General features: G+C 41.2%; 1 protein-coding gene across 2 annotated transcripts in view; it reads left to right on the forward strand.

Annotated features, from left to right (window-relative positions):
- The first annotated feature begins 10,598 nt into the window (after positions 1-10,598).
- LOC110965201 (cadherin-18) overlaps positions 10,599-23,759 on the forward strand; it is a 209,661-nt gene continuing 196,500 nt past the window's right edge. The window contains exon 1 of one of the 2 annotated variants that reach the window (XM_051940503.1): positions 10,599-10,897. The gene's annotated coding sequence lies outside the window, so the exon portion shown is untranslated. The remainder of the gene's footprint in view (positions 10,898-23,759) is intronic. The other variant, XM_051940501.1, reaches the window with a different exon arrangement.

Genomic DNA, 23,759 nt, shown 5'->3' on the forward strand with positions numbered 1-23,759 from the left:
TAAACAGAAGTAAAATGAAAACCAAACAGCGCTTCTGCAAGGGAAAGAAAATGCTGAGTTGCAATACTTATTTTCAGAGCACCAAGGCACCAAAACACGTGCTCGAAACCCGGTGAGAAACCGAAATTAGGGCAAAAAGTCAATATACCAACCGAGAGAGATGCTTTACTCAAGCGTCTTCTTTTTATTTGTAATCCTATGAGGACGTCAGTTTCTCTTTCTTTCGACAATACAATGAAATATATTATTGTGGCTCCTGTTGATTTTACCCACTTGGATGCGAACATATCTGGAAGTAAAATATGACTTTGCTGTGAATAAATCATAGAAAAGAGAGAAACCTGACTTCCCAGGTAAAGGACATACAGAAATAAGAGTGGCTCACTTTAAGTTTCTGGGCATAGCTGTTGCTTCTAAGGTGAATTTTAAGAACAGCTATAAAAAATAAATGGTCTCAAGAAGTGTTGGAGACAGTCTGATGAATATTAGACATCAAACTGCCTGTAGCTGCAACTAATCTCTGTGCACTGGATGATTTTCTCACACTAATCTCACTGTGCTACGAGCACATCTCAGGCAGGTGTGACTGCGCTTAATGCCATAATACACTCTTTACAGTCTGTGAAAATTCAAAAAAAAAACAAAAAACAAGCAGCTACTATCATTTTAGAATTAATATAAAGTATAATTTTTTTGACCTTTGACAGTCTCCGTTGTTTTGCTCACATGTGCCTGGTGAATAAATGAATTCCTGATCTTATGCTAGCCTCACTTCAAACTGACTGCTTTCACACAATCAATAGTTTTGTAACAGAAAGTTAGAATTGGTGAAATACAAACTAGTCGCATGATGATGGATTGAAACTTTTAAATAAAATCAACTGTTTTCCATCAAGAAGGCCGTGTAATGTATATTTGACGTGATGCTACGCCGCCAAGGAACAGCTGAGTTATGTGACGATCTGCATACATTTGTCTGTCTGTCTGTTCGCAACATTACTCAAAAATGGACTATCGGATTTGGATGGAATTGTTAGGGAAGGTCAGAAATGACACAAATATCAAGTAATTAGATGTTGGCAGTGTTGCAGCTTATAGGCTGGATCCAAGAATTTGTTAAAGATTTCTGTATCATTGCGAGATAGCAACACGGCATCACTGTAACTATGACAACAAGCGAACACTACATCAGCTGCCTGCTGATGATCACATGATCCTACCACAAGTCAACCACTGTGGACTTATCGGGACTTATCCATCGGAAATTATACGAGGAACAATTGATTAAAATGTGGGGGTGTGTCCAAGTCCCATCAATTCCCACCGCCGGCCACATATTTTGATGACGCACTTCGGAATCCGTACATAATGTACACATTATGATGCTATGTGTCCAAAGGATCCATTTTTCCTTCAAGTGTATGCACCGCATCTGAAAATTGCCCGTTTGGTGGGCGGGTCACTTGTGGGTCACTATGTGGTCACATGACAGCGCTTTCAGCTTCAGTCCGGTAGAGGCGTCGGACCAACTTGACAGCTCAATCGCAAATCATACAATGACTGAGCAGCCTTGGCGGAGTACTGCGCTCTCTGAATGCTTTACTTGTTGTATTTGCGATGCTCTGTTAATTGTCTTGCTTTTCATTGTTTACATTTTGTATGTTTTCTTATCCCAGATGTATGGGATGGGAATCCAGATGTAAATTAGCAATATGCTAACTCTAGCCCAGCTGCTGTGCTGTGCGTGGCCCTTGTTAAACCTCTGAACCTGTCACATTTTTAGTTATGCAGACATTTATGAAATATCAGTAGAAAAACTAAATAAAAGTGCTAATTTGTTCATAAGCGGATTTTCAGATTCTCCAAATTTGTGTTTGTGTGGAAATAACATATCTCACATATCAGCTTTATTGCACAGATTGTTATATTTGATAGTAGAGAAGCATTAATTGCACAGATTTGCCCATAATATAAAAATGGATTTTATACAGAGTTTTTAAATGTACAAAATATTCATAATGCAACAACTTGTGTGAAAATCTGGAGAAATTGCAAATGCGATTGCAGAAAAACCTGCAGCTTGCACAGTTCAGCACAGAATGAAACTGGTGTTGAAACTTTGACTTTACATTTGCACCCACTCCACCAAGTGAGCCACAGTCACGACAAAAATAAACTTTAACCCACAACCTTTGACTTGCATCTCAAGTGCTTGAATAGAAGCCCAATGCACTATCCATGGTACCACAGAGCCTTTTCACTGCAGTATAAAGTCCTGCACCTCTATGGAAACAGCACAACCATGGCTAGAAGTAGAGGCGACTCAGAAATGGATTCTGTGCATTTCTTTGAATGTTTATCAAAAGTTGAGGGAAAAAAAAACAACATTTTCCCATTTGCCCACAAAATGTAACTAATACTTGTAACAAATGGAGGCTCTGCATACTATGGATATTTAACTGCTTCTATATTTAATTTATCTCCATGATTGTCTTTAATCTGCTCTGCTGAAACACAGCCTGCAGTTCAGGAGAGTTTATGCATTTTTGTAATATGACTGTTGGTCACTAATGGCTTCACAGTGTCACTGAAGAGAAAGGAGTTTTTGTTGTTCTTTCTTCCAAGATCTTGTTCATGCAAATGCTATAATTTTTAAATAACTTGACATGTGGTGGACCAAACCATTTCACTTGTCTAGCAGGAAAGTGTCACAAATAAATATTATTTTTCACAAAATGGACCGAGTTCCTTAGAAACTTTTGTGAATAAGACAGGTAGAATAATGACATTTTGATGAAATATCACAATTTTAAACTGAGATTTGGTTAATTTTCCTGATCGAACTCCACATCGCAGACCAGAACCATAAAAATCAGACAATTATTTCTGTTTTTACAGTTTCTCTCTGATAAATGGTGCGATTTTAGTGATTAAAAAAAAGAAAATATACCTTTTGAACCCACCAATGCATTTTCAGGTTGAGAAGTAAAGTTTTGTTCAGGTCCGTCTCTCCAGAGCAGTGGTTCTCAACCCTGTTCCTCAGGACCCCATGTCCTGCATGTTTTAGATGCTTCCCTGCTCCAACACACCTGATTCAAATGATCAGCTCGTTATCAAGCCTCTGCAGAAGCCTGATAACGAACTGATCATTTGAGTCAGGTGTGTTGGAGCAGGGAAGCATCTAAAACATGCAGGACATGGGGTCCTGAGGAACAGGGTTGAGAACCACTGATTTAGAGGACAATATAAAGACAAAAACACATCAAGTGTATGTCAACTGCACAGATAGTTGAATTAATAAAAAAAGTCCACCAACTCTAGCACAGTGATTGCAGTTACAGTGTGTTGGTGGTTGCAAAGTAATATTACCAAAAAGCTATCGAAAAGTTGTGCATAGTTTGTTGGCATGTCAACTTTCCCAAAGCAAAGGTCAGCCAGTTTGTAACCCGTATTGACGGTTCAGCCTTCACTGTTGGACACGATGTCTTTATTTGGTTATGAGGAGACGAGTGAAAAATCATTTCAAAACAAGTTGCCAGCATAATATAATATCACACGATTACACAGTTTTAAATCGATGCTGAAAGTGGGAAGATGGGAAAATTAACTGCTCATTAAAAAGCTGGAAAGTTAACTGCTCACTGATCTCTTCTTTTTTTTGTAGTTTACAACAAAGATGGTTTTATTTCAATCAAAAATAAAAGGTGAAAGGTTGAAAGGGATTTCCACTAAGTCAATTTTTTTTTATAGCAAGACTACTTGGAGAGTGTAATTGAAAATCAAAGCCACCTACGCAGAAAAATGAAGCTTTGTTTGCTTCATTTCAGCATTTCTGTGGTTGAGACATCTATAAAAATGAGAATAAAAGGAGACTTTACATAAGTTTGACATCAGGGCTATGTGGTGTTCTTTTAAAGGATCACACAGAGACTTATAGAAAAGAAAAAGGTAACAGATATTGTGAAATGAGCATCAGTACATTGACTGTAAGCAGTCATCCGCCTGGATTTAATGTCACCTAGAGTTGCAAAATGAGGTGGTTTTGTCTGGTCTTGGGTTTTGCAAGTAATCAGGAAATTTGAAGCAGCAGATTTGGAAGCGAAAAACAAAGGCAGTGCATGGTAAATACTGTGTGTGAGCTGTGACACCAAATGTGTTGTAATGCTACAGATTTCCTAACCAAGAGACACCCTACCACTGTTAAATAAGCGCGTGAACACAGTGCTACAGTTACCAAACAACCACCTGCAGCCTGAATTTGTATCTTATGCCTCTTATGTTGCTGCTGTTTACGCAGACAAAACAACTGAAGTGTCTGTCGGTAATTGCGGGGCTTTGTTTTGACATTTTCCAAAAACCTTTGGGGAAATTAATTTGGTTCCAAGTTGATCATTTCCCCAGATGGACCGAATGATTGTTCCATCAACCTCAATACCGAATTGTAAGCCAGTGCATTATTAGAGCGAGTGAGTTTCCTTCATCGCAAGGTAATATTCAGCTCAAAAGTAGGTACCACATTATGCAAATGGCAGAAGACGACATCATCCAGGTTTTTTTTTTTTTTTTCCACCTAAAACAACCTCAGGGGTTGTTTTACAAGGGAGCATGTGCCTGTGTGCTGGTGTTGTGTGCCCCTGCAGCTGCGCATTATCCATTCTGCTGCCGGATTAATGGGGCAATTGATCAACGGCAGACTTGTGTATCCCAGAGAACAGCTGATCACTCACCTACAGCAGGGCCCGACACAGGAGCACCAATCAGCTGCCGCAACAGCCAGAACGATTGCAGACGCATGGCTGGGCCGAGCGAGCCGAGAGGAGCCCGTCGGCCGACTCCCACCTCCTCCTTACAGCCTGACATTGATAGGAGCTGCAGTAGGGTAGCAACGGGGAGAAGCCGGGGATCGGTTCAACAAGGCAGAAACCTAACAGGGATGAAAACGCAGGTGTAAAGCTCAATCACAGAGCCGAGGGCGCGCTCAGAGGGAGACAAATGCTCCTCGGGGCCGTCGATGTAATGATATACACTTGAAAAGACATCACAGTTGATCGTATGGATCGAGGAGACGACGGAACAGTTTGCATCAGTGGCTTCGACGAGGAACAGACACGAGGATGCCGAGATTCCACTTATTGGTATTCAATCGGCGCACGTTTCCCGCTATCTGGTAAACTGCAATCAGCTCAATCACCGGCCGCTCATTGTAAATAACAGAAAACAGATTTACAGCTTTCACTGTGTGACTTACACGGCTGCTTTCTTTCACCGCAAATAACACCCAGGAGCTGTTTCACGTAGTCGAACCCATTCCTTCCACCATGATGGGAAGCCTGCAGGCATACAGAAAGAACAGAAAAAAGTATAACACGTGGCAAAACATGATGTCTAATTGAATATTAGTAGTAGTTTTTACTTAGAAATCTAACAACACCGCTAGTCTGACTCGCTAAATGTTGACTGTGGGTATAAACCTGCCATTTCCTGTTTATTTCAGGCGAATATTCGGATACCAAAATTGATATCTGGACACCGCCATAGCGAACGAATATTCGGATATTCTGGATTTTTGGGTCCAGCCCTAATATCTTCAGAGGCTTTTGGAAGTTCTCAGTGGTCCTAATTTTTAGCATTTTTTATTTATTTTCCCAACATTTTGGTCTTATAGCTTGTTATCCTGTTTTGTCATGATTTAAAATTTGATGCGATTTTGTTTGATTTGTGAGACTTTGGACAAATTAGGTTGTTTTTAAACATGCTACACAAATAAACTTGATTGGAACCGATTTGATTTTGGCGTTAACTTCTTCTCAGGTAGAGTAAATCATGACAGCCACCTTCATACACCATACGCATAGCTTTCATTTCCAGACTTTAACATGAATGCCAATTGGTAATAAATATCATAGAAATTATCATATTGTTGCCAGTAATTGCTTTTAATTTTCTAGTCTCTTATTTTAGCTCTATTTAATTTCGTAATGTACCGTACTTATATCTTTCTGTTTTCTACTCAGTACTACATTTGTCATTTTATGTAATTTTCTTTTTTTTTCTGAGCAATATCTGGCACAAGAATTTCCATCTGGATAAAGAAAATTGTGTTTGTTTGTTTTTTAAAATATCCCAATTAACAGTGATGAGACTATGAGTCTTACTTTTAACTTTTGTATCTATCAAATTAAATTTTACAAATATTTTCTGGAATATTTGCAATTTACAAAATCCCAGAATCCGTCTCGCAGGACTTTGATGCCAAATGTTGATCTGTTTTCTGACATGAAAATCGTAATTTGGAGTCGATTTGATGCATATTTTCACTCTGGGAGCTTTATATGCTAGTGACACTGACTTGACCAACTTTACACAAACTTCTGCCATGTTGTTTTGATGTGCAACACCCACATCTTTGGTTTTAATGAGGCCAGTGAGCTCCTGTGGAGCAAAAGTTTAGGCAAACTTCCCCTGTTGTTCACCAAATATTATAATGTTTTTGTCTGTTTTATCAATAAAAGTCTTATTATGAAATCAATGTTTTTTTTTATTTGTTTTTGTGGGAGATTAGCAACTGCAATGATAACATTTTCATCTCCGAAACTTTTTCCTCAAATTCCCCTCCTTTACGATTCTGCAAAGACACAGTCAAAGCATCCTTGGCTCCCAAAGAAACACAAACAAGCGTTATAGCAGAATGATAATGAGGTGCAGCCACATGATTATGTACAACAAAATGGACTGTCAAAGCAAGACTATAAACTCAGTTATTTCAATGGTATAGATGACAGACAGTGAAGCACCATCGTTAGCCATGCAGAGGCTCTGAAACAGATTTCGAGTGGTCACAACATCAGGCTTTTCTCTTTCCGTCTCCAAGGTTTTCTTATTGCAGGGTGTCCTTGTGCTGCACTTCCCTGCAATCGCTTGTCCATCATCCGTAAAATATTGTGCTCTCAGAGCTGCAGCCCTCCCACTGCACCGCTCCAGCCCGAGTTTGTGGAAGGATTCAATCAAAGGCAGGAAACGATCGCTTAAACCGGCTGATTTTATTCTACTGTAAGTGTAAGGCGGTGGAGCTGTATGGTAATGCTGTGTAATGCAGCTAACAGTGAAATGGTAGAAGACAGACAGGCTTCATGTTGCAGAACCACGTGGCCTTTAGTCTGGGTTGTGCAGCACAAATGCATTTATATCTTCAGGTTTGTTTTGATGAAGTCTGCAGTAGATGCTGCTAAACAAGAGAGAATTCATCTCAAGGACTTGGAAATCTGAATCAGTTTTTAAAAGAGCTTCAACTCATAGTTTTCAAGATTGTAGATCCAGACAGGAAGATGATGTTTGAAGAGGTCTTAATGGAAATCTAATTATGGTTTGAGAGACAAAAACTTTAACAGTTATGAGTATTTCTAAACTGACTGAAGTGAAAAACAGAAATTAGTGCGACTAACATCTTCTGTGTCAGTAGCAAGCCGGTCAAATTAAAGGAGGAACAAATGGGTGTTCTTCCATTGGTCAGAAAGTTTGGGTTTTACAATTTACAATGTATTACCCATACTTATGTATTTTATGTGAACTCTGAAGAATCTCAAAATTGCATTGAAAAAAGTTTTCACACTTGCTTGAGGTGAATTTTGCCCTCTTTGAGAGAAAGTTAATATGAATAATGGGAGACGAAAATGTGTTTTCCCAGTAAGTTTTGACAAAGGAAGCATTTAAATCTCATGACTGACCATCTGTTGCTGCCTCTTCAGTTGTTTCTGTCTGCAAGTAGCATAAAATATGATGTGATATGAAAGAATATTTACAACCTGCCTAACTGAAAACTACTAACCTCTTGTAAATGGCCAAGAGTTTGCTTTTCTGGTTATTCTGACCCACAAACTGTAGTAGAGTGCAAAAGATGGTGCTGCTTCAGTGGCAGCAAGTCTGTGTAACTCAGAGTTTTTTTTGTGTGTTTTTAGTAGTTTATTTTTACTTTTTGTTGACATGAAATGATGCCGAGAGAAGAATCGTGTACACAAAGGGGGACCTCTTTGCATTATAACGGTCTAAGTTTGAGATCACATTCTGGTTGAGCGAAAGACCCGTATTTATACTTTATTATTCTACCATCAACTTAACTTTTTCTGCCACAGCCCCATTTGTACCTTGTGTTTCTTATATGCAATATGTGCAAGCTACTGAATACCTAAATTTGATTAAGGTCTGACGATGCAAAATTATGACAAAGTAGTTTTTCCCAGTCGTAAAAATAAATACATACTTTGTGAGGGCTGCTGTAGTACACCTCAAAGTTCAAAGCATAAACTTTACATTTTGAAATTCAACTCTGGTTTTGTTTGTGGCTTCTTTAACTCTGTTTATTGCAGTCATGCATATCATTACCCACATCGCCGCTTTCTACTGACACTATGCAACTTTGCTAGCCTAGCCGTGCTAGACCCACGTTCTGAAGACACAAGGGTCTAGGAACGCTCGACAGGGAGGGAGGCGGGCTAAAAGGTTGTCTTTCAAATCCCTCTGCAGCAATTGGGTAGGTATACAGCCAATCAGTGCAACGAATAGGCTGACGTAGTTCCTAGAGCACCGGCGGATTGTGGCTAAGTCCCATTAGCTTTCCAACCAGCGGAGTCAACTGGTATATTAAGGATTTGCCGTATCCCGTCGGCATAAGTCCAAATACGTCTTTCTTCTCAATGAAACACTTCAGTGCCGTCCTTTGTTTACCTTTGAAGTTGAATTTTAGCTTCAAATCTTTAAGGGCTGTGGCCAAAGCCGAGTCCAAAGATAACTGTTTATTGTGCGCTGGTTGTTTCTGTCAGAATCGTCGCGCCTCTGTCGTCACTTAGTTACGCCTGCCTTCTGACTCTACACTTCATGGTGATTGGTCCAGCCAGTTTTAGGAGAATCCCGCCTCGAGCCTTATGGAGGGTAACTAGACCCACCCTGGCAGAGAATTAAATTCGTTGCCGTGGGTTGTCTAGCCCGGCTAGGCTACAACTTTGCAGCTTAAGTCACTGGGTTTTTTTTTTTTTGGTGACATTTCAAAACTTCCTCATAAATTTCTTGATATTTACGTTAAATCTTGATAACGGCATTTCAAGCCAGGAAAGGCAGTGTTATAACAAGGGGGACACTTACAGGAACAAATAAGTCAATGGGGAAACATTGGTGCAACATTTAGCAGCTACAGAGGCAGATGTTTCACACAGGATGGGATCAAATCAGTGCTAAAAAGGAGCATGTTGGACTGAATTATGTAGCTAGAAACCCAAAAACAAACAAAAGGTGCAAATCTTTATTATATTTGCTGTATTATGTTTGTAACCCTAACCCTGTTGCTGTTTTGTAGCATATTGGATGTATTAAACGTATACATGAGGTCAGTGTGAGTTTCGCGTTTACACGTTATTTACATGTACATGATACCTGTAAAGCTTTGAACCACATGTAGAAACATGTTACACTGACTGCTCAGTCATGCATCATGAGCACACAGTGCTCTTAAAGAGAAACTCTATTTTTCCATACATGTATTAGCGAATAATGTCAGACCACCCTGCAGCTGTCATCAGTCCTTTCTAACCACACAACCCTGTTTTGTGGCTCATTTTTCCAGTGTTTTTGGGCTTTTTTCCTCACGTCTGCCCATGTAGGTCACTTCATAACTTGCAAATGCTCAGCAAGCTGACTGAATAAACAATTCAAATGTGTAAACGAACCCCTTACATGGCTTTAAAACCCTGAAGAGTGCTGTCAGGGTTAGCGATAGCAGCATGTGTGGTTGAGGCTTGTGGAGATGTCATGTGGTGAATTTGCTTAAAGATAAAACAGGTCTATATTTAAATGCTTCTTCTTTCACTGAAGTTAGAAATGAAAACCTCTGCAGAAACCGATATTATTGGTCGGGCAGAAGCTTGAGGTTTGAAATTCACTGAACACGCGAGTTGCTTCAGATTCAGCTTCAAATTCTAATTGCAAATAGCAACGTGACCCTAAGATCTAGCTGCTGAAGGACACCGAAAACAACACATGACAGGGTGAATACTGGGTTGAGTCAGATAAGAAGATGGGCAACGGCAAGAAAGCATTGACAAATTGAAAGAAAAAAGAGAGAGAGAGAGAAAAGGCTTTAAAGCTCGCCTTACATAGCCAAGATAAGAAATAATTGGTTAGATCCAGGGCAGCTGTGGCTAACGGGAGGATTCAGAAAGTGCCGTGTGATGCAAAAACTCACAGCCAAGATTTTGCATGAGAATATTATGCAAAAGGAATGAATGAAATTATGTCAGAGCAAATTGTCCGGATGATGGGGAGGACGCATCACCGCAGAAACAGGGACAAGGAGTCGGCGTGAAGAATCCCCGGGAATTGATCACCTGATTGAACAGAGCAGACAGAGCAGGAACTGATTAGACGGACTCGACTCTTGAGAAACTGTTCAGCAGCTGCGGTTCCTCATACTAACTGTAACACTCCTCTGCTGATGCTGCTGCTGCCTCTCGTATAGCATAACTCTCCCCTCCCGCCTTCCCTCCTCTGCCTCCCCTCCTCCCTCCCACATTACATCCCATCCCAGCCTCGGCAGATACCCTCTGTTCTGTTCGCCGCGCCGACCCAGCCCTTCAGTGGACTGTGCCATTTGATCCATGCAGAAGATGATTCACGCTCTGCGATCTGGGGAGTAAGAGCGGCAGAGGAATCCCTCTCACCCCCCTCCCTCCTCTGCACATCCATAATTCAGCATTTGCGCCTTCCTCCTCCTCTTCCCTTTTTCTTTTTTTTTATTCCACCCCCTCTGCTCTCCTTCCTCTCACTGCTTTGGCTGCTGCTACTTCAGCACCACCAGCGTCCACGACCTGAAGCTCTCTCGCACATCTGGAAGTGAAGCAGCACAGGTAAGGTGAGAGCGAGTGCTACTTCCGAGATTCGGAGTTTGCGTGCATGCATGATTTAAAAAGACTTGTGGATGATTCGTTTCCTAACTTTGCTGCATAATTTACCTTTTTTTTTTTTTTTGCAATTAGACTATTTTCTGGAGCAAAGACTTTGGTTGCCATGGTAGCTCAGCAAAGTTTAGAGAAATAATATCTGGTGGATTGGAAAGTAGTTGCTGCATGCAATAAAGTTTAAAGCCCCCCATATGAGTGCTAAAAGCCCCCCGACTCACATGCACCTTTCACCCCATCCTGCAGAGAAACAGTGGAGCTTGTCATGTGACTTGAATGACTGGGCTGATGGTGGAGCTCAAAGGAAAGTGTAGGCAGAAGCAAACTATCAGACTGACGCCCCCACTAGTCTATATATCACAGTTAATGGCCACATCTGGGTAGGGTTTATGGTTTTTCATCAGCTAGCTGTGTGTTTAGTGCCTCGAGTTTTCACTTTTCAGACTGTGTGAAGGTTCAAAGCTAAATCTGACTGCTGCTATATGGCATAAAAGGGGTTCTCGTGCATGTTTTTCCGTTTCTATCGCATGCACACACACACAGACAGCAAATACGTGGCCAGAGGTTGATATGCAACCCCGACCCGAGGGTTGTAAATTGATTTGATTCACTGTGGCATAGCCTTAAGTTGATTTCACGTCGACTCTCTGTTTTGTAATGCAGCGGGCGTAGAACAAGCTGCTGCCGGAGAGCGAGAGAAAAACAAAATAAGAAAAACGAAGAGACAAAGAACGTGTAACATCTCAGTGAGAGTGGCTGCTGATGCGCTCCAACACGAGCAAGTATCGAGGTGCACTGAAGCCGAAGTCTGACGCAAGATTGTCAACACAGCTGGATTTCAAAGAGGCTGGTTCAGAGTGGGATACTGTTGAGCTTCTGGAGTTGAGTGGGATGAGAAAAATAGAACTCAAACAGCGATGTTTACTGGGTAAAACAAGCCGCGAGGAAGCAGATTTAACCACTCGTGCACTATAATTGAATTGGATTCTTTCTCGTGTTAGTTTTACATGATCAAACACGCTCGTTTTGTTGTTTATTGTGACATTTGTGCCGTCCTCCATTCACTGTGACTACGCTGTGAAAGAGCAGCACTGCTGGCAAACTGCATTGGAAAAAGACTCATTCATAAACGGCAGTGTTAAAAACAATACCGCCTCTGCTTCTGTGGTTTTTGTAAAAATAGGTGCTATAACAACTAAACTGAAAGCCCCTTTTGAAATTTAACACACGAAATTGTTCCGTGTTTGTTGAGCATTTTGTCACAGTGGTTTGAATTGTGTAAAAGGAACACAATTATTATTTGTCACAGAGGAGGTCTTTGTCACACAGCGGGTTTTATTAATTTAGTCAAAAAAATGAATATTTTTTGTGTGTATCTGGCAACAGTTTTGGTGATACGTTGCCACAGCTGAGGCGCTCAAGTGTTTTCAAAAAGGTGTTCATGCACTGCATTACTAAGATCTCATTTCAATCATTTGGAGCTGGAGGATGGGTTTTTTCTTTCCTTTTTGCTTCTATTGTGCATTGGTGCCACGCAAAAACTGCACCTTCAAGATTCTGAGGTTTGATTTTAATTTGCACCGCAGAAAAATGAATTCCTGCGTTTGCTCTCATGGAACTGAAATGTATTTACACGTCCTGGTTTTATATATTTAGCTGTTGCAAACTGTACTAGGATCAGATTAGCCTGTGACCGACACAGTGCAGTGATATACAATATCATAAACAGAATGTACCTTCCTGTACAGCAAAAAATAGCAGAATTTGAGCCAGTCTTCACAAAAATGCTGTGAAAATAAGCACCGTCCATGTAATGAAATGCATAAAGCAGGATTTGTTTATGTTTTTCTGACTCTTGACCTCTTGTGTTCATTTGAACAATTAGCACTTCTCTTGCATAACATTAATGTGTCCTTTCAGGACTTGGTTTCTGACAGGACTCCCGATCTGGTCCACTGGTCAGGTCAACCGGGCAGCAGTAGTACTCTCAGTAATATGTTCACTGACATTTTTTTGGTTTGTTTGTTTGCATTTCCAGCAAAGTAACTAATGTTGTACTACTTGTAGCAACTGGAGCACTATTCAGCTCATGTTTGTTGGCTGCAATTTAAGCTTCCCCAGCATTTGGTTAAGAAAGATCAAGGCTACAGTAACTTCAGACACAATGCGCTGACGTACATTTAACCAAAACCGTAATCTTTTCATAACTTTAATGTGCTTTTATTATCGGTACTTTATTTCGGTGGCTTTGGAGGCCCAACATCTACCCCAACCACCTCCTACTACATCAGAGTAAGTAGGAGGTGGGTTTACAAACTTATGCGGCTTTGTGAGCCCACCATCCACCTCCTACTTAGTCTGATTAATGAAGTCCCAGATAGCAAACTGTGGGTGAATCAATGTTGAATCTATGTTGAGACCTAACGTCGAAATTATACAGAAAGCGCAAGGTTGATAAAATGTTGAGTCAACGTTTGCTTTTCAACCATAAATCACACTTTACCCAGATAGCAAAAGATGTTAAATCAATGTTGAATTAGGGTTAAGAAGGTTGAATTTTGGTTACGGTTGAAGATTGATGGTTGGATCAACGTTGATTCAACAACATTTTGTCAACATTGAAGTTTGTGTTTAAAAGATGCCATTGAACCTACGTTGTATTTTGGTTTAATTAAAATGTTTGACAGGTCAATGTTTAATTAATGTTGAATCTATGTTTGCAAACATGTAATCTATGTAAGCAAACGTTGACTCAACATTTTATCAACCTTGCGCTTTCTGTATAATTTCTATGTTAGGTCTCAACATAGATTCAACATTGATTCACCCATAGTTTGCTATCTGGGGTATCACATTCATAAACAATTTCAAAGAAAGTGGTAGGTAGTTGGGATGGATGGTGGGCCTACAAACTTGTTACGTGGTTTTGTGAGCCATCATCCACCCCAAACGCCTCCAACTATGTCAAAGCCAGTAGGAGGTGGTTGGGTTGGATGGTGGCCTACAGACTTGTTACGTGGTTTTGTGAGCCCATCATCCACCCCAAACGCCTCCCACTATGTCAAAGCCAGTAGGAGGTGGTTGGGTTGGATGGTGGCCTACAGACATGTTTTGTCGCTTTGTGTGTTCACCATCTAGCCCAATCACTTTTTACTACATCAGAATAAGTAGGATGTAGTTGGGCCTACAATGTGACTTTGTGAACCACCTCCTAATACATCAGAGAAAATAGGAGGTGGTTGGTGTGGATGGTGGGCCCACAAAGCCACAGAACAGCTTTGCATTTTGTTCAGCACATCTGTAGGCCTGACATCCACCCCGATCACCTACTACTGATGAGGATTTAGTTTAGAAAAGTGGTGCTTCATGCATTAACAACAAAATGACCAGCAATTCCATCATGTCTTTGTGTGGTATCTATGGTTCTAGAGTTACATTTAGTTGTACTATAGTGCTGAGATAAGTATGAAGGTCTTCAGGGTTGGACTCTGCAGTTCATGTGGCATTTCCATTTAACATTCAATGCTTGTTTCTGTCAACCTTGACCTTTATCTGCCCCTAATCTTGACTGTGTAGTTTCACTTGTTTCCACTTAACCAGACCTTTAGAAGAGCTGAACACGAAGCAGACTTGCATATTTTGTCATATACTAGATATGAGGGCTTGTCAGACAAAAACATGCATTTTGGCCAGAAAACATTTTCTGCATTACTTATTTAGACGTTGCCAATTATAAAATTTTGACCTTGCAACAATTGTTTGCAGGCCACAAGAGGTTCGGGAAATTTCATTATGCGAATGAAATCATAAAACAGAGAGGCCGAGGCGTAATTCATTAATAATAAACACAACGCTGCTCTTGTTTGAACAGGGCTATTAGCGCGGATGGTCTGCATCTGGGTTTCACAGTTAACAGGATTTCATTGTTGCACTTTCCATATAGCTGTTGATTAAAAATGCCTCCAGCCGATAGGTGTGATTATCCAGCTGCTACCTGACACCGGAATATAATAAGCATAATGGTGGCGGTGCTAAATTACTTTCATGTCACAAACTGAGCAGTAGACACACGACTCGGTTTCACTACTCTGAGACAATCTAAAAGACCAAAAAGGAAAAAAACAAAAAACAGGCGGTAATTGGCAGAAGTTCGGTACATGGAGAAGGCAAAGGCAAGGTCCAGGAAAAGTCAGAAAAACACCAGAAAGGCTAAACACTGGGTAAAGTGGCTAAAATGCTCAACACAAGGTAAGCTGATCTGGCACAGAGAGAGGAGAACACCGAGTAAATACACCAAGAAGGGCAGGGTAATGAGGCACAGGTGAAACAAATCAGGCAATTACTAGGGCGGGAGATACACAAGGGCACAAAATGAAGTATCTGCAATGAGAAGACAGTGGAATATCTGAAAATTAAGCAGGAAAACACTCCCTGGGAAGCAGTACTGGGTGTACAATGATAGGAACCCAAGATGAGACATGCACAGATCTCAAATGACCTGAAATACAACGTGGAAAGCCTTTACAAATTTCCTGATTGAGAGATATTTTGTCGGGATTATTCTACAAAAATAACAGGATCTTTCCATTAACATAGCTGCATTTCACCAGCATCCAAGGCCGCGTCACTACCTTTTTCCTCTCTGTACAGTCACATGTTTACTGTCGAGGAGATTCCCCCTCAGATGGAAAAGCTGCCAAAATGCCTTTTCTACAGACACGTCAAACTGCATTCAGAAGAAAACCCAAACCTCTATTCGAAACCCTCGCTGGCATCTGCTTTCCCTCACCTTATTGTTTTCCACAAAAAGGTGTTTATAGGTTTCTTTCAAACATAGTTTTAGAATACCAAGTCGAACCATCGATAAAAGGACTCTCAAAGTGCTTCTTTACTTTCCACAGCCTGGTGCAGATCCACCGGAGAGTGTTTAGGGCAAGCAAGTATTTGATCATTGATTTCCTGAAAGAGAGAAGAAACTTGCGGATATATCGTGCACTGTGAACCATTTCTGCTCTGAATAAAAGCAGCTGTCTCTATTTTTTAAGAGTTTTAAGAATAGGAATGTCTTCTATATTAAAAATAATGACTTTTTCATTCAAAGAAATGGGAGTGACAAACCAAAATGAAGCACAAGAAGCGTGAGAATTTAATTAAAGCATGCACAACTGGAAAATGAAAAGGGAGAAAAAGTTAGAAAAGTGAGCAGCCTTGTATTGTTTTCAACCTTTGAGGTTTTTGCTCAGTTTAAGAGAAGATTTTTTTTTTTTTAAATGTCTCCCCGGGGAGCATCATGGCACCAAATCCTCTGAGTGTGTCTGGGGACATGCCCTTTAAAAGATTACTTTGATGGCATTTCTTCATCATTAGTCAGCTGGGAGTGAAAAGACAGGAACGTTGTGGGAGAGGGGGTGTAACAAAGCGACAACAGTTCCAGGCAAAGCCGCGATGCTCCCTCTTACTTTGTAAACACCTTCGCCAGCTGAGCCTCGGTGATTCATGCATCTGCTTTTCTCTTTCTGTTTTCAGAAGTTATAATCATCTGTTTAGCAGCGAGCAAGCATTTAAATCAAACATTTCACATTTACAATTTCTAATGGTGACTTGGGTGAAAGTTTTTCTCCCCTTTTCTTTATTTTTGTGGATAAAATTCACCTTGATTGTTATTCAGCTGTGAAACATTTCTGGCCGGGCAAATCGACCTTTGATATTTACAGGCTGCAGCCTGTTTGGTGTGATTTCATTGATCCCCATCGATTCATTCCACGTGGGGCGTCTCTGGGACCGTGTTTGCTTTGATCAATGGATCCGGTGGGTAAATACAAATGTCTGCTATCTTTCCCCTACTTCAACCAGTCCATACTAATCTCCTCATAGGGTGTGAAGGTGATAATATATTTCAGAGATACTGATCGCACAGGTCTGAAGGCCAATTCTTTCCTTCCATCTCCCTTGTCTTGCTATTTTGTCTTAAGACGGGCACCATTAAGAGGATGATTCTCTTACAGATTGCACAGAAAGGTGGTGAGATATCGGCTCAATAACGAAGATGAAAGTCACAAAAGCGGCGGTACTTTAAATTGGCCGGAGAAGAGGATGCCGTTTCCAAATTGCTCGGTGGAGGTCCACTCCTTGCACTAGAGAGATTCTTCAAAACAGACTCCACTGAGCCATTAGAGGAACAAATATACAATATCTATACACTCACACAGTGAGGGGGAAGAGCGACAAATGTTGCCTCGTGGGGATTAACATAATAGGATGCAAATATTTTTGATCTCAGCCTGTTTATTTCATTAACGCTTCACAAAAAGCATTCAAACATTGACAGATCGGGCTCATCCACAAACACATGCACCGAAGTTGTGTTCTGTTCGTTTTTCTTTTTTTCCCTTACAGTATGAAAGCTGCAGTCCGCTGTGGGGATTCCACTCAAACTGACAGTTTTTCACATAAGCTCTGGTTTTGCAGACAAAAATAGCCTCGCTCATGAGTGATTTGATTAAAAATGAAACCACACAACAAAGAAAAAGGTATTGTGTTAATGCTATGTAATGCTATGGAATCTTCTCAAGTAGCTAAATTCATGACAAAACAGATGATAGTAACAGATAAAGATGGATAATTAGCTTATTTCCAATGTAGCTTCACATATTCTTGGAAACCTCACTCTCATAGCTTTATCATTTGGAGATTTAATGTACCTAAATGGACCCGCACTGCCAATGCAAGCACAAATCGCTCTGCCAAACCGACTCACTGAAGAGCAAATGCATATAGCGCATTTATTTTTAAACGTGCCAAAATGAAGAAGAGGGTGAGCATGTGGTACTTAACCCTGCCTCAGAGACATAAAAGCTGTCATGATAGGTCTTGACAGCATAAGGTGATTTTTTTTTTTTTTTTTTACGTACGCCGCTGACATCTCAAATGCTGCACCGGCGAGATAAAGTCTCGGTTTAAATTGCCTCCAATTCTAAATTAGCTCTGAATCTAATAACTTCTTCCAAGATTCCTTTTCTCCACATGAGAAAAGTCATTATCCGGTATCGGCGCAGCGTGTCAGCAATATTGCCAACAGTGGCGATGAAGCAGTTCGGTACGAGGTCAGGGATTTTTGACAACATCTGGGCTTGTCAGCTATCAGTCTGCACTTTTTAAAGATTAAAAGGGACCTGCCAGGGCATCTTTCTAGACCTTTCCCTGGCTCAAAAATGTCTCAGTGTGCAGGAAACAACAAACAGCAGCAGTTACATTATGTGTGTGACCTAATTTATATCATAATCTGTCCCGCGCTGAGGCAAAAACATGCCACGGAAAAACTATTTATGAACGTAGCAATCAAAATCCTGACACAAAAATCTTCTGCTCATCTGAGCAAGCCACTTTCTTGAAGCATTACTACCCCGAATGCAAGCGACAAATGCTACTTGTTTCCAAGGCAATTTAACTTGAATAAGGCGTTCATTGCAGATCGATCAGTCTCCAGACTGGTGGAGTGGCCTGGATTGTTTGAAGATATCGACGTGAAAAACAAATCACTGCGTTGTAAAAGTGGAAAAAACTGGTTTGCACTTGAGAAAAAAATTGACGTTTTGAGTGATTTGCTTCAATTTAGACACTTTTAGCACGGAGATGGTTCTTCAAACAAGTGAAATTGCATTTAAAAAGTGATTCAGTGCTTCAGAGGAATTAGTTTCACCATCGCAGGAAGGAAGTGAAATCGTCAGTAATATGTTCACTGACAACATTTTGCAGTTTGCTTGCATTTCCAGGACAAAATAATCAAAGTTGTACCATTCTTTTTAGCAACTAAAGCACTATTCAGCTTTTGCTTGGCTGTGTTTAGGTTTCAACTACAATCTTTCTCTAAACCTAAAGTGCCATGAAATAACTGCACTTTATTTAGCTGGCATTGCGGGCCCACCATTCACCCCAACCACCTCTGACTTACTCAGAGGTAGCTGGAGTTGATGGTGGGCCTACAAAGCCACAGAACAGGTTTAAACCATCCACCCCAACCACACCACCACAAGAGGGGGATGAGATGGGGAAGAAAGAATCTCGTAATCTTAAGAAAGAATTCTTCTCACATATATTTCTTGCAATAACTGAGCTATTCACACAAATGCAGATCAAATTATTGTGACAAATTAGCTGCTAGCGTCAGTGTTGTAACAGCGTCATGAAGCCCAGAAAGCTTCGACTCCTCCATAGCCAATTCATCATTATGTTTTTCCTTCTCCCTCCACAAGTCAGGTAATTTCACAGGACTGCTGCTACAAAACAGCCCAAATGGCCTTGAGTAGGTGAAGGAGGGAGGGAGGGATGCATATTCACTGGCCGTGAGGAGGCACAGTCTTTAGCCATGACCTATTCTTTTTGGCCAATGGGAAAGAGAAGTGTGCCAGCATGATTAATGGTCATGATTACCTACTCAGAAAATGTGGTTTTCTGGCCCAGCAGCTTCACTTTTATGACTTAAACCCGGGGCGAGATGTTTCATCTTGCAGGCAAAGCTGCACACAGACAGAGCACATCACTAGCTAAAGCGTTTACCGTCGTGTGTTTGGATAGAAGAAAGCCTCCTGTGGATTGTTATGTGGACGTTTAAGGTGAAGTTGAACATCAATAGCGGCCTCGGGAGTTTGTAGCCGGTGTTGAGCCGATGCTAAAGTTGCGCTTGTGGGCGTGTGCGAGAACAAAACGGGCTAATTCAATTACAGATTGTACCGGGAAGGAAAGCGCTGTGAGGTTAAAATGCAGCTATATACTCTCCACCAATACCTGATCTGAATCCAGAGTGCCTCCCTCATATCACAGAGAAGCTGCTGACCAAGTAAACATGCAGCGAACCTCGAGGGATTAAACCACAAGACAGTATGATACCACGCATTTGCCTGAAGCACCTCAGAGTAGCTGAACGGCGAGTGCGCATGCAAGCAGTGAAGCCTATGCATATGCACCAGTGTCTGTTTGTGCTTGCTTTCGCGGCACTTGTGCACTAAGGAGCTCCCCGGCGACACTCCCTAATCATTAACCTAAAGTTAATTTCTATCGCAAACACCACAGCGGCCCTCATTACGACTCAGCGCTACTCCACCTCCTCCGAATGACTCTCCATCTTGCCACTAAGCCTTAAAGGTTAGCCCTTCTGAAAGGTTACAGCTCCCTGTGACATTTCCCTCGATGACTTATTTGGCCCTTTGTTTTTGATAAATATCAGCCGGGTTGTTGTCGCCGCTCGGAATTACTCGCTCATTAAGCCGTAATAAGAGGATTCGGATTAACTGTTAATGAGGGAACCTGTGATTAATCGAAGATGTAAATTAGAATGCATGAAGCTCATCTATGCCTTTTGGTCAACCTCATCTGACCAAAAAAAAAAAAAAAGAAGTGAAGGAAATCCCCAGCGTCAACATCTCGCAGCACAGTTCACGGCGGCGAGCTGACATAAATATTAAAGTCACATTAATTAGAGCGGATAACAGAAACATCAAGTGCAGAGGAAAAGTATCAAATGCTAAGCAGTCTAATAATCTCCCATTTGCCTTTTTTGGCTCGACGGCAAAAATAAATAAATAAAAAAATTCTCGTGGCACTCACACCATCATCCATCACAGAGCAGCTGAAAATATGAGAGCTGCTGAGGTTGTTCCAACAGTACAAGCAGAGAGAGAGGGTTTTTTGAAAGTGAGAAAAGCTCAATTCCTGGCTCAGTAGTGGCTGCTGATGATCAACAACCCCATCAATCTCTGCAGATAAATCACCGTCTTTTTTTTTTTTTTTTTGCACTATGGGGGCTTAAAATCTTAGTTGTTGCACCTTTAACACCTTTGCCAGTTGAAGATTATGCATGTCAAATAAAAAAAGAGCTGCAAATTCATCTAGATCAGGGGTATTCGATGAAAAATCAAAGAGGTCCAGTCAGAAGATGTGTTAAAGCAAAGGTTCGGAACATCATGTCTAACTTGATATATGTTGATGTAACCTCGTAGTTTTATTAGCATGGAATCAAGAACTGTCAAATCGAATAAATTCAGTACGGTTCAAAAACATTTTGAAAGCATTTATCAATAAATAACTTTTGATATAACTTTACATCTTGAAACAAGGCACCGAACTTGAAAAAAATAATGACTGAAGAACCTTTAACGATACCTAAATCGGCTATAAGAGGCAGACATCGGTGAACTGTGGCGAGTTACTTTCCTGTAACCAACAGCGTAACGTCGTCAGCATCTACTTTGACCAGCAAAAGCAGCACAACTGCAGCTGTAGTGACCAATGCCGTCACCCAAAGCTGCCGCTACTGCGGGAAAATCGAGCAGCCTTTTGGCTCGAATGCAACGCTGCAGGCAGAGGCGCTCTGGTGTCTGAACACCGCTGTGAAGCACCACTCATACGCAGCCAACGAAAGCGTTTCTGAATTGTTCCAGGCACTGCTTCTGGATTCAGAAATAGTAAACTATACGGACAGTTTTCACATGGAAATCATCTTTGACAAAAAACAAACAAACTCGTGTAACTTTTCTTGAGATCACGGTCATGGGAATGAAATTTTTACAGTATAGGATTAAAATGGCATTAAAAAGCAAATTAAATTTGACTGGCTGATTTCTGCAGACACCCTGAGATAAACAGCAAACCTTCATCTAAAAGTAGAGTTCGTGCACCTGGCTGCATGAATTAAGAGTTGATGGAAAGGCTAATCGAAAAATAAAACATGCATGCATTCATGAGATGATATCTGTTTATGTGTGCTATTCATTGCCATGATAACAGCTGTACAGATGTGACATGAACCCTGTTTCATCAAATAACACGAAGGCCTCGCTCTTGCCCGAGGTAGTCAATTTGCCAGTGAGTAGATGACATATACTGGAATAATAGTAGTATATGATGCACCATAAACACCTTATGAAGCATGACAGCAGCATTTTCCAGCATCAAATGGATTCTTCATTTTAAAAAAAAGAACAGCAAAGGCCCACACAGTGCACACGAGGTGTACCAGAGGAGTAAAATATGTCACGTCTCCAGCCCCCCTCGTTTTCAAATGAATAAACCTGTCATTTCTGTGCAGACTCAGTCGTTTCTTTAATGACTGGCAGCTCTTGCGTCGCTGCCAGGAGGGCTGATGGGTTGGGTTTCACAAAGAGCCACGGGGTTGATGGAGTTTGTTGCCACCGTACGTCTGGTGTGTAGCCCCCACTGGCCATGTTGCGGTCTCACCCGCCCCTGTGCCTCAGAGATTCATTGTTTTTTTTCCTTCCATTTTTCACTGCTTTGAGGAAAGTATTCTAATAGCGGCCCACAGCAGAATGGCTCAGACAGTCGGGTGTTTAGGCTGAAGATTAAAGAGACAAGGGGGTTTCTAGCTCAAATCCTCGCACTGAGAGGAGTGAATCATACGCTGTTCATCGGGGCAATGTCCCCAAGCGCAGGAAGTGGCAGGAAACGCTGCGTGGCCTCGAGCTTTGTTGGAGACTGTGGTTTTTGCGAAAGAGCTTAGAAACGCAGCCGATGTAGCGATGTCGGGGCAACGCTGGGAGATAAGAAGGCATGCTCAGCAAACCTCTCCCCGGAATAATAAATATCACTGTTTCAGGGCGTTTAATTCTTGAGCTCATGCTTGATTCAGTCCTCTGAGTCACTTTTAAATCAATGTTATGGGTATTTGTTTTTTTTATGAAAACAAGACAGCAAAAACAGTGGCGGTAAAATCAAAGCTGTGCACGCATGTATCCAATCAGAGTTAATTTAGCATTTGTGGTTATTTTGAACGCACACAGATTTATTTGCTCCAGTAAAAAGAAACAAAAAAAAAAACACATTGTAGTTTCCGGCCAGTGAACTGCCAGCATCCACTGCAATCATACACAAACACAAAACAAACCGCTTTGTGAGGACAGTTGGCACTTATAACAGTGATTTTCATGAATAATCCTCATCCTACAGCATATAAACGTAAAAGAATGACCACCTGAGGTGAATAATTGCATCCAAATCTAACTGATGTATTCTTAAACCATTCTAAGCTCGGTAATTCATGCTATTTTGAAAATTATTTCAGAAAAATGACAGTTTTTGCCGTTGGATATTGTGTAAACAGTTTTTTTTGAATGCAAACTGCAGGTCCATCCCTAATGCAAACCATATTAAGACTTTCTGTGCCTGCCTGCTTCAAAATGACTGCCTCGGAGCGTGTGATACTTTAAATTAGGAGCCATGGCAAACATGAACCCAATTAATAATTTCATCCATCAGCTATACCCACTTTTCCCCGCAGAGGGTCACTCGGGGAGGAAGATGGAGCCAATCTCCAGCTATCCAAACCCTGGACAGTTCACCAGTCCTTCAGAGGGCAAACAGACCGCCGCGCACACTCAGACCAACGCCTGCGGCCAATTTAGGATCACCAATTAACTCAACATAGGAAGCCAAAGAACCTGGAGAAAACCCAAACGGGCACAAAGCTGGGGGGAAATATCCAAACTCCTCACAGAAAGTCCAACCAGGAGGTTCAAACCCTTCGTTCCATCCATTTACTACTAAGGCAGCAATGTGTGCTTTTGGCTGGGGTCCCCTAGGACATCGATAGATCAGTAAAAGCGCTAATTAAAACAAAAACAGATGCTACAATGATATGTAGTCATTAGGAGCAACGTGACTGATGTACCCATGAAAGTCACAGCATAAAGCACTCGTGAGAAAAAGGTTCTCCACTCGGCTAGGTTAAAAGCTAAAAAAGGAAATTTATGCAACACAGAAAGCGAGCTGAAGTATTCTAGACATAAATTATTATCATACATGTTT

Source organism: Acanthochromis polyacanthus, chromosome 20, assembly GCF_021347895.1.
Source record: "Acanthochromis polyacanthus isolate Apoly-LR-REF ecotype Palm Island chromosome 20, KAUST_Apoly_ChrSc, whole genome shotgun sequence".
NCBI lineage: Eukaryota > Metazoa > Chordata > Actinopteri > Pomacentridae > Acanthochromis > Acanthochromis polyacanthus.